Below are 10281 nucleotides of genomic sequence, written 5' to 3' on the forward strand. Positions count from 1 at the left end.
TGATCCTGGAAGTTTCTCAAGATCGTTCTCGTTCTTTAAAGCGAAGTTTTGTTCTTTTGCTCCTATTTTTTTCTCTCCCGAGATGCACCAGACGCCGCCACCGCGCGGATGCCAAATTTAATCCGGTTCGAGCCATAAATCCCGGAATCTCGGACGGGAGGCGTTTCCCTGATCCACGTAAGCAAGCGACGCAACGTGGACGACGACGACGACGAACATGACGGACGGGGTGGCTGGCTGGATGGCGTGGCACATCTAAACACCAAACAAGGCGATGATGAATCCGACTCGGCGATCAAACCTCGGCACGGGAAATCAACGGCGGCATCTTCTCTGGTGGAAGCCCTCGGGTGCGCGATGCTTGAAAAGAGAGCAAACCAGATCAGCTCGGACAGGCCCCGCCGAGGATAAGATATAAGGATGGGTGTGTGCTTTACGGGGAAATGGTTCACAGTTTAGTCGGGACCACGGCAGTGTTGCCGATTATCGCTAAATAATTTGAAACTATGTTATAAAGATAAGTGCCCAAAAATAAGTTTTGCGGACCCAAAAATAAAACTTTTTGCGCACAAAAGTTTAATGTCTAAAAACAGATCAAAACAAAACAACATCAAAATAATCTTCCATCACTGCTCCTCACTTCCCAAGGTTCGAATCGTTCGCCATACGCACAGGTCAGTTCGCGTGTGATGGAACGCGTCCAGACACCTTGCGGGGCTTTCTCTTGCTTTTCTTCCCCACCAAATCACATCGCATGGCATTGGGTCCAGCAGCGGTCACTGCCAAGCTGATCCATGTGATATATGCCCATATTTTGGACCTGTCGCCTCCGGAACCTGAACCACGATTCGCGTGTGCTTCTCCATTTCTTGCGTTCCTTGCTTGCCTCGATCCTCGTCAGCCCGCTTCCCACAATGAAAATCGGTACGGTACGAACCTCTCTCCGTCGAGGCTCGACGCGAATATCAATCTTGCCATCGCAGAAATACCGCGAGCCCTTTTTCGCCTCTCCGTCTTAATTTGTTTGGTTATCCGGCGGTAATTTATGTGGCCCCTGATCCCCGAAAGTGGTCGGGCGCTGTCAGACGGTGGAACTTTTTCGGCGATTGTGTTGCGGTGCTGGTGTTGGCAGCCTGCGGACAGATCGTGACTTACCGATACCGACCGTACGACCTGCCGAGTTGGGATCCGATCCGATTCGCGTGGCTTCCTTCCTTCGATCGTGAGAAGCGGGTTGGTCTCTGCTGTGGGGGTAGCTGGATATGATTGTGTGCAATTACAGGGGACGTGTAATGAAAAGTTGTACCGAGTGTTGTATTGCCTTTTCGGGACTTTGCAGACAGTTTTGTGCTGAACTGTCTTGGGAAAGGAACACGCGTGGAGTAATTTCCTGTTGATACAATTCAATTATTTCGATGTAGTTCTGAAAAAGGAAATCATTTCACAAGCGACCATGACAGTGAACTTCAAGCGAGAATGGATGTGGCATGCATTCCAAAGATTTCACGCACCAAAACGGCTCAGCTAGAAGTGAGCCATCAAAATCGACCACGACAACTGGTCCCGACAAATTCGCTCGACAGGACCTCTGACTGTGCGCTCGCCACATGTGGTGCCACCGTGTGCTCTTTGGGCTCTTTTACGATCGCCGACGCAAGCGATGACGGACTGCTGCATCCTGTGGTGGCAATCCTTTACACAAACGGTTAGCAAACAGCAATCAGCGGTTCTTAAGATCTCAAGATCTCATCTTCGCTTCTCGGAGCTTTTGCAAACCCACAATAAAACAAAATATTAAGATTTAACTATTTTTAAATATGTTTCATATCGTGCATTTTCTAATATAATTTGAGATTTAAACTTGTTATGAAAAGTTCAATCCAAAAAGTGTGATTTCGAATCGTTAGTTCATTATTAGTATCATCATCTCAGAAATTAATCGTTCTAAAATCCTTTATTGCCTATTCAACGAACTTGGACATCAAGCCTGAAGATTTCCACTTCATTACAATAACAATCAACGAAATTATTGACTGTGCAAACGAATCTTTCCGTGAGAAACTCATGATTCCGAAACACTTAATTAAGGTGATGCCAACCCAATCCTGTCCAATTTCATAAAGTGTGACAACGAATTTTATAGAATTTAAATCGTCGCAAAACGCCTCAATCATTACTTTGAAACACATCACAACGGGTGGTCCAGGATCCTAATGCATGCCCTAACCGAACGCTCCATCCATGCTGCCCGACTTCTGAATGTCAAGCCGAAGCCGAGGGAAGATTGATACCATTTCGTCATGCGGAGCGCGATTTAGAAGGAGCCCGTCATCACGCATTTGATGCGCATCCCCTGGAGCGAACTGAATCAAGTGCACCGCAACGCAACTTGCTTAGGACTTTTGGGTGGTCCACGGCAAACGGAACCTGACAGGACGAACTTATCTTCATTTGTGCAGCGATTGCAGCGGTGAATAATTCCGTGATTTTGAATGTGGAAGTTCATATGCCCCTGGGATGAGGTGATTGATGATACGGCACCGGAGGCTAAATGCAAGACATTGTATTACATGTTGAAATGCAATTTTTCTGTGAAGGAATATTCCACTGGAGGCAATGGATGTTAACTTACAGAGTAGGTATTAATGGAATTTAATTGACCTGAAGCGCACGAAAATAGCCTTTTGAAATTAATTTATTACTCAACCTACCCTAACCTTTAAATAAAGGCACATGTATATTTCAAAACAGAACAAACATTTGAAACAAATTCTGTTATCCTCGATTGGTAATATTGATAATTTCGAGATTGGTCTACGATGAGTCTCTTACCAAACCGCTGTTACCAAACCGTCGACTTCAGGATACCACCATCGGGGGTGATAATGGGACTGGAGGGTGAGAATGGGCCATCGCTCTCACCGGCAGCCTGGAGCAAGACTTTTTTATGTACAGGTTATCCGACTTCGTCAGTAGATGGGAATAACCAGCGCGGGGGGGAAACATACATTTTCAGTGCAAAACGTAAACAAACGAGCATAAATTCCATACAAAAATGGCTGAGTTAAAGATATTGACAAGTCGGATAACCTGTATACATAAAAAAATCTTGGCCTGGAGTTCGGATAGCAAAATCGTCTTCTTGCCCTCAGATACATTCAGTCTGTTCTACAAGCATTCTAAGTACTTGAAAAAGTGACCCATTATCACCCCCATTTGACCCTTTGTCACCCCGAGGACGGTATGTCTTGATGATTTGCCCTAACTTCCATTGTAGAGAGAGGGATAAGTTTTTGTTGTGAACCTGGACGATGATTCCAGGTTGTACGGTGGCCATTTATTTCAGGTTTTTCTTTCATGGTTGGGGGCTGCTGAGATAGTCACGGGACCGGGTTTTCCAGAAGTCTTCTCTCAGCATTTGTAGATGTTGCCAGGAAAAGCCGTGTGATAGTGACCAATTAGATAGTGAGCTAGAGTTACCACTTCTGCATCGGTGTAACTTATGGCGTAATGAAAAGCGGGTGAGAATTCAGGATAAATTCAATTTCTACCAGTATTGTTGAAAATGTCGCAATGCTCAATTCCCATTTAACTACTTCAAATGTGTTTTGGCACTTCTGACCACTACTTCCCAAGTACCATGTACCATGTACTTGCTCCCCTATGCTTAGACGATGGCATTTGCTATTTTAATAATCGTCCTAAATTTTTAGCTAATTTGGATGTATTTTGACTGAGCACAAGCAATTTGAAGCTTGTATGAGAATTACTATGAAAACAGCAACTTTTGCAAAAACCCGTTCCCCATCATTGCCCATTAAGCTCTAAAAATGTATGAATACGTTAGCAATATGGAAAATTTAACAAGAGAAAACATCGTCGTTGTTGCTAAACGATTTGATGCTGGCAACAAAAGTTATTAGGGAAATACTAAATCGTGGGAAATTCAATTTAACACGTAAAAGAATAACATCAATATCAATAATAAGCATTTTTGTTTTCTTTATAATTTTGCTCACAAAAGTCAGATTGCTTCGCTACATCAACAGACTTTCAGCTAAGGATCTATTCTTTTATTTTATTTTTTTTTTTATTTATTTATTCTACGTCTTCAATAATATAATATTGTACAGACTGATATATTAACATCTATATAGCTTACACTAATTTCACTTTGGACAATATTTCATGACACATTACAAATTATTCCATAACATTTATACAAAACCACCAATGAAACAGCGAAAAAACTACAAGTTATACAAACAAAAATTAAAACAGCGAAAAAACACTAACAATTGAAGTAGTCTGCTACGGCTTCCAAGTGCTGATTGAACGGCAATAAAATTCTCGAAATCGTATTCCAGTCGGCCAAGTAGAGGCCTGCAAAGCTAAGTCTTTCCATTTCCATTTTAATGTAACTTTAAACGAAATAAAGTTCAATGATCTGCAGTCGATGCGTTTTGAGACCAACTTTTCAAGCCCACACAATCTTTAACAGGTGCACCAAGGCATCGATGTACCATTGTCTTCACATCATCCTCGGAAGCAATACAATCGATGTTTGTTAAAAACAAGGAAAAATAACGATCCTCTGCTGTCGTCATCTGTATCTCGTCGCTTGTGTAATCCGTATCATGCAGATAGGTGACGTTTACTCCATCCATCAAGTCGGTACCTGCGGTTGGGGTAGACCTGATTGGCTTTGTAATAGGTGAAGACGTGTCTTCAGGGATGAATCGTTTCACTGTTTCCATAATCATTGAAACTTGGGATTGTAGCTCAGTTATGTCAGAATGAATTGATCGGTTTTTCGGTGGCAATGTAGAAGAAAGGTTCGTTTCGGCATTGCTCCAATCACTAAACGCAGGCATGCACTCTTCACATATCCATATAACACCTCCAGATAACGTTTGTGATTGTTCTTCACTCATACCAATACACATGATGTGGTACGAGTTTTTGCACGGTCCAGCGCATACAACGGCCATTTGTTTCGTATATATGCATTAGAGTGGGGCGCAGTTGTATGGAAAAACGCAAACTTCGTCCGATCAAGTGAGATCAAGGTTTTTTTTAATCGTTTTGGGACCCCAATCAACTGTGCAAAATATGGGCTCGATTGGTTGTGACCTCGCATGCCGCATCGAGTTTTAAATTTACATGGAGATTAGTATGGGAAAACGTACTTTTTTACATTTTTGCTATTAGCGGCTTCAATTTATCATCAATCACGTGATTCAATACGTTAGCATATAGTCTGGAAGATGCCGAAAGACTTTGCCGAAGAAGGTACGTAGCTAGAAGGTCTACAAAAAATGTTATTAGGTTTAGAAAATTGATTGTTTATATCATATGCAAGAAATCAATGTTTCTGCCAGCACTACCGGAAGACCTATGGTTATCGAAAGGCAAAACCCATCTTCCTTCTTGTCGGAGTTTTTTCTTTGTGTAATGATTCCGGATAGCTCCCATTAGCTCTAAAGCCCTATAAGATCAATTATCTTGAAATAACACTCAGTTCAATTATTGGTCTACATAGTTCGGCAGTGCTGGCAGAATAAACGATTTTTTGCATATGGTTTGAACACTCAATGTTCGAAGCGTTATAACTTTTTTCGTGGACGTTCCAGCAACGTGCCTTCTACAGCAAAGTTTTTCGGCATCCTTTGGGTTATACTTTAACGCAATGTGCCACTTGGTTTACGATGAATTGAAACTTCTAGTAGTAGAAATGCAAAAATATACGTTCTCCCATACTAATTTCCATACAAACTTCAAACGCGATGCGGAAAGCGAGGAAGCAACCAATCGGTCCCAAATTCTGCACAGTTGTTCAAGACCCAGAATGGCTTCGAAAAACCATTGATTTGAAAAAATGACCATGACGCCCCACTCTAATATGCATACAGAGCAGCTTTTACAATTCACAGTTTTATCACACTTCGAATTTAGAGTCATCGTTTTTAGTGCAATCGTACCAAAATACCACAATATATTTGCACGGAAGTATCACAGTACGAGTAAGACACACAAATAAGAAACAATTACGATTTATTTGTGATGCATAAAGGCTAATTACACCGATTAAATACGACAAACAACAAGCAAGCAGCACGCACGGCAACGGCAATACAATCTATTCTATGATAGCGATGCGTTCAATATATTCAAATAGATTCCGGGCTGCTTCACGAAACGATCCTTTACATAAGTGGCAATTTTCATAGTAATTTTCATATAACCTTCAAATGGCACGTGCACAATCAAATTACATCCAAATCAGCTAAAAATTTGGGAGGACTATTAAAATAGCAAAAACAATCGTTTAAGCACAGGGGAGCGAAAAGGTCAAAATTTGAATCACTCTAATGTACCATACATTCTGGTGCATCAGTTGGAATAAAATGCCATTCAATATCCTTCAATTGATTGACAAAAGTACTCGATGCAGTGGTGGCGTGCTCCTCGTTGAACATCTTGCTTGTTCATGATATGATCCACGGAAGCTTATGCCATTGTCGGAATGGATTTGATGAACGATGCCACGTCTTCCCACAAACCGCTCCTATGTCAGATACTGCTCCTACATACGAAAGCCACTATATAGCCTTTTCCTTCAGCGCAAAGGCTATATGGGCTCTGTTAAACCTCTACAAAAGGCTGAATTTGTCCGCAAAGATGCCCTATCAAAGCGACCGTGTGCCGCTCAAAGCGCACAGGAGCCCAAGGAATGCCAATAAGGCAAAGACAAAGGTGCTGTTTGAACGAGATGGCGCCACAACATTTAAAGTAAAATGAATTTCCTTGTATGGACAAATCATCCGTTCTCATCAACTACGCATCGCATCAATATGAAAGCTAGGTCAAAAAGCAACAAATAATTTTTAGATTTTTTGTTGCTACGACTTGTTTTACAGTTCTAAACAGTAAAAGAGATTTCATTGTACCTCCATACTAAATTCTATTTGTATACTTTCAATTTCTTCAAGACTGTTCTCCACCTCGTGTGTGTGGAAGGAACATTGAAAGCTTACGATATCGAACAGCAGATGTCACTAGTGTATATGCAATATTACATTGATACTAACACACAGCAACACCACCTGTCGCCTGATAAAGGAAATATTGCAATTTTACCGTCAGGTGTAGTGGCTGTTGTTAAAATATTTAGGAAGGGCCTCAAGCGGAATTTTTGCTAGAACGCAACTGACGATCTCCTATTGGCACATCAGGATCAATGCCAGCGAGATCCTGATTATGGCATTCTGGCCGCGTATTAACGAACCTTGTCTTGGATATCGTAATATTGCGAAAGCGAGGGCTGGCAGTCTAACATTCCACTCTCTTAGGGTCTGTCTCATTTGGAAAATTAAACTGAAATTAAATCTAATCGAAACTGATGTCCTATTAGAATTTCTAAGTAACCACCAGCCATTCTTATGATCAATTTTCGAACTGTCACTTTTAAGTTTAATTCTCCAAATGAGAAAAACCCTTAGGCTCTGTCTCATTTGGAGAATTAAACTTAAAAGTAACAGTTCAAAAATTAGCAAATAATCCAGTCATAAGAATGGCTGATGCTACCCAGCAATTCCAATAAGACATCGATGCAAAATGATTCGATATCTGAACCGGTGCACGCGAAAGTGATACAATTTACATTGAGTAAATTTTTCAGTAGACGCATTTTCCCAAAATCATCGAATAATAAATTCATATTTGCAATTTTTTGCAACTAAACTGTACCAACATGTTATGACTGATGTGCCTAAAGATAGTAGAGAAAAATAAGCGAATTTTATGACAAATTTCAAATTTATTAGAACAAATTGCACATGTACCACTATTAATGGGAGCAAATGGAAACAGAAACCGAAACACGTTGACAGTAAAAGTGGTACATGTACATTTTTTTTAAATCATTCTAAACGGCAGGAAACTATCATGAAATTCAAAATAGAATTAAAATCTGTTGTGAAAATAGACATGTTGCTGAATTTTCTTTAAGGACATAGTTGGAAGAGTACCACGATAGCAGTCAATATGGCACCGGACCTTTCACGGGTCAACCCCACACCTCCCGCACTCCTCTCCCACCAACATTCGAATGCATCGAACAGCATCGAACAAAAGTTTAATATTCAGATTACTAACCTGTTCACAGTATATTTATGTACTTCCCGTGATAATTAACATGTTTCTTCAAAGAGTCCTATGTATTTCGGCTCGAAATATAGCATAAACCAGCAGTTTCGTGCCAATTTAACAGCCGTCCGCGGTTTGGTGGGTTTATCACTGCACTTCACTTCTTCTCAAAGGGCATTGAAAAAATCACACTTTTACACACTTCTCCGCACATTTTTATTTATTTATTATCAGACTAAGGCCGGAGTGGCCTGTGCTGCACATAAAAGTCTTCTCCATTCAGCTCGGTCCATGGCTGTACTTCGCCAACCACGCAGTCTGCGGAGGGTCGGCAAATCGTCCTCCACCTGATCGATCCACCTTGCCCGCTGTGCACCTCGCCTTCTTGTTCCCGTCGGATCGTTGTCGAGAACCATTTTCACCGGATTACTGTCCGACATTCTGGCCACGTGCCCGGCCCACCGCAGTCTTCCGATTTTCGCGGTGTGAACGATGAATGGTTCTCCCAACAGCTGATGCAACTCGTGGTTCATTTGCCTCCTCCACGTACTGTCCGCCATCTGCACTCCACCATAGATGGTACGCAACACTTTCCTTTCAAAAACTCCCAGTGCGCGTTGGTCCTCCACGAGGATCGTCCAGGTCTCGTGCCCGTACACAGCAAAAAATATATTAATATGCTGCGACGTATTTTCGTAAAACGTACATGAAAATCCGACGTAATAACGTATTTTACGTAATATTATGCAATATTGACGCTTTATTAAATTCCTCGTCGCAACATTCAATCGAGAAAGTTCATTTCTCAGTTACGTCGATCCAACGTTAAATTACCTGCCAAATAGGTGAATATCGCGAAATCAGCGTAATATTACCGCCACCATCAGTGATATCGCTCCATAATGCATGCTTCAAATGTCAACAAAGCCGGCAGTCAGTCAGTCCAGTTTTCACTCCATTCTGTTCGCATCGGAATACAATTATCATTTGAATAATATTTATTAGTTTAATTGCTTTTAAAATACTAAATTAATTCGTTAGAAAGTGAGTGAAATGTGACAACAGTGTTTCCGAGACCTGGAATTGTGAGCAAATCTGTTAATGGGTAAGTTTTGTATGATTTGTTTGTACCCAGCCGCGGCCGGTGCAATTTATTATATCATTTTTCAGAGAGGCAAATGTCGAAAGGATGCTATGGAGCTGCAGAATTCGTTTATACCCAAAAGGAGCCGGCATTGTAAACTGGATGTGTGCAGGTAAGTTTCTGAAAGATGATTCTTCCTATCGCCTGACAACTAATTGTGAGATTTTTTACATCAGATTCAAAATCGCCATCGGATAATCGACCGAGTAACCGATCTCTCTGTAATCAGACGTCAGTCTTTCCTGCAGAGCCAAGCTATCGAGATCGTGCACCCTTATAACCAAAAAACTATTTCTATTTCGAATTTTTTCGAACGGATCAAAATCAGGAAAAATGAAACCGCGCAGGTGGGATATAATTTCTTATCAACTAAAATATAAAGCTTGATCAGTACTGAACAGTTAATGAAGTATTCATTAATTGTTTATTGCAGGTACGGAACAAATTGTCGGGTTCATGGTCCCACCTACTATCCCGTACAAGAGCAATCAGATGACTGAGACTAACGGAAGTAGTTGCGAAGCAATGCAAACATGCGGTGACTTGTGGGAAGACGAACAATGCAGTCACGACCGGACCTGCATCATATGGCTGCAACATTGGAGATTAAAATAAACGTATGTAACTACGTACGGAATCAAACAGCACAACGTAAAAAAATAAAATTTAAAAATCCTAAAATCTTAAACTCCTCAAATCATAAAATCTTAAAATCTTAATCTTAAAATCTTAATCTTAAAATCTTAAAATCTTAAAATCTTAAAATCTTAAAATCTTAAAATCTTAAAATCTTAAAATCTTAAAATCTTAAAATCTTAAAATCTTAAAATCTTAAAATCTTAAAATCTTAAAATCTTAAAATCTTAAAATCTTAAAATCTTAAAATCTTAAAATCTTAAAATCTTAAAATCTTAAAATCTTAAAATCTTAAAATCTTAAAATCTTAAAATCTTAAAATCTTAAAATCTTAAAATCTTAAAATCTTAAAA

General features: G+C 40.4%; 1 long non-coding RNA gene across 1 annotated transcript; it reads left to right on the forward strand.

Annotated features, from left to right (window-relative positions):
- Nucleotides 1-8868: 8868 nt before the first annotated feature.
- On the forward strand, nucleotides 8869-9919 carry LOC134211736 (uncharacterized). Its single transcript, XR_009979077.1, has 4 exons — nucleotides 8869-9253; nucleotides 9319-9404; nucleotides 9469-9639; nucleotides 9726-9919. It is a non-coding gene; the product is annotated as an uncharacterized LOC134211736 (long non-coding RNA).
- Nucleotides 9920-10281: the final 362 nt, after the last annotated feature.

This window comes from Armigeres subalbatus, chromosome 1 (genome assembly GCF_024139115.2).
Source record: "Armigeres subalbatus isolate Guangzhou_Male chromosome 1, GZ_Asu_2, whole genome shotgun sequence".
In the NCBI taxonomy this organism is placed as follows: Eukaryota; Metazoa; Arthropoda; class Insecta; order Diptera; family Culicidae; genus Armigeres; species Armigeres subalbatus.